The sequence below is a fragment of the Bubalus kerabau genome, chromosome X (genome assembly GCF_029407905.1).
Source record: "Bubalus kerabau isolate K-KA32 ecotype Philippines breed swamp buffalo chromosome X, PCC_UOA_SB_1v2, whole genome shotgun sequence".
Lineage (NCBI taxonomy): Eukaryota > Metazoa > Chordata > Mammalia > Artiodactyla > Bovidae > Bubalus > Bubalus kerabau.
Window position 1 is genome coordinate 145,520,231 of NC_073647.1, and position 1,498 is coordinate 145,521,728.

Sequence of the window (1,498 nt, forward strand, 5' to 3'; positions counted from 1 at the left end):
CGTGATTTCATCAAAGTGATCAGGTATTAGAATGGGAAGCAAGGAAATGAAGGATGTGTTTATCAATTCTACCTCTAGAGTGTGAATTACATTTTGGCAGGGACAATTAAAATTTGAGACTACAACACACACACACACACACACACAATATTCAATTAGCCCTACAAAAATAAAAACAAACTAGACCAACCAACCAGTCAAACAGAAACTCCCCATGTGGAGGCATGTGTTCCTTTATGTCCTGAAGGATTAGGAGATATCTGAATGGTTTTTATGGTTTTGTAGTTTTCAGTAGCAAGAGACATTTTTGGCTATAAAGACATCCAGGCAAAAGCCCTCACACCTGCTTCCTGCACAGAGACACACAACTACGAAAAAAAGTCTCCAAAGATGCATGAATAAAACTTTTATAATTTCAAGGATTCTTAAGTTTCTAGACAGGGATCAATACAGACCTTGGTTTTTAAGGCAAGCTGGGACACCTTCTGGAATTTAAAACACATGCTTGGCCCCTGACAAATCAAGTAAGAGTCTGGAGGTGAAGGAGACTGGTTCTTTTGTGCACAAACCTGGCAACGCTCTGACTGGCTTTTTCTGTGTGGCCACAAAGGTGTGTACCCCAGAAGATGCAGACGTCCCCTGGCTGGCACTGCTGGGCAGATGGGGCTGAAGCAGGCCATTTTTTTCTCCTTTAGCTTGATTTCCTTTTTTAAAAAAATGTTTATTTATTTTTTTTATTTGGCTTCATTGAGTCTTAGTTGGAGCATGTGGGATCTAGTTCCTTGACCAGGGATCGAACCTGGGCCCCTGCACTGGGAGTACAGAGTCTTAGCCACTGGACCACCAGGGAAGTCTGTAGCTTGATTCTTATAAGATCCATCAGTTGATGCTTTTGACGTGTTCCTATCTGTGAGCCTCGTGGCTTGATTTCAGCAAAGCCAGTACAAAGCTGGAAGAGAAACTCATGTGGGATGTTTCTCTCATTCCATTGCTGTTCCCCACCTCCCACATGACACTCAAAATGTGATAGGCAAGCAAACCAACATTCTGGCTGGGGAACCATATCCAGCAGGGAAAACTGGAAAGTTCTGAGTGAAAATGGAAGAGAAGAGGAATAAGGGATGAGTAAAAAGAAAGAGAGAGAAAAGGGAGTGTGAAATAGGGAAAGAGTACATCCTGGGACAAAGGTCAGAAAGGAGAGAAGGAGAGCAGAGAGCAAAAAACCAAGGAGGCATCCTTGGGCCAAAGGTATTAGCAAGCACTCTTCTCCTGGGACTATCCTGGTTCCCGCTGAGGTCTTCATTGCCCTTGGTTGGTAGTTATTCATTGGTAATGCCCAATTTGGCTTCCCCGGTAGCTCAGTCATAAGGAATCTGCCTGCCAACGGAGTTTGATCCCTGGGTTGAGAAGATTCCCCTGGAGGAGAAAATGGCAACCCACTCCAATATTCTTGCCTGGAGAATCCCATGGACAAAGGAGCCTGGCGGGCCACAGTCCA

At 44.3% G+C, this 1,498-nt stretch overlaps 1 non-coding gene across 1 annotated transcript; it reads right to left on the reverse strand.

Annotated features, from left to right (window-relative positions):
* Positions 1–778: 778 nt before the first annotated feature.
* TRNAG-CCC (transfer RNA glycine (anticodon CCC)) lies at positions 779–850 on the reverse strand. Its single transcript has one exon. It is a non-coding gene; the product is annotated as a tRNA-Gly (tRNA).
* Positions 851–1,498: the final 648 nt, after the last annotated feature.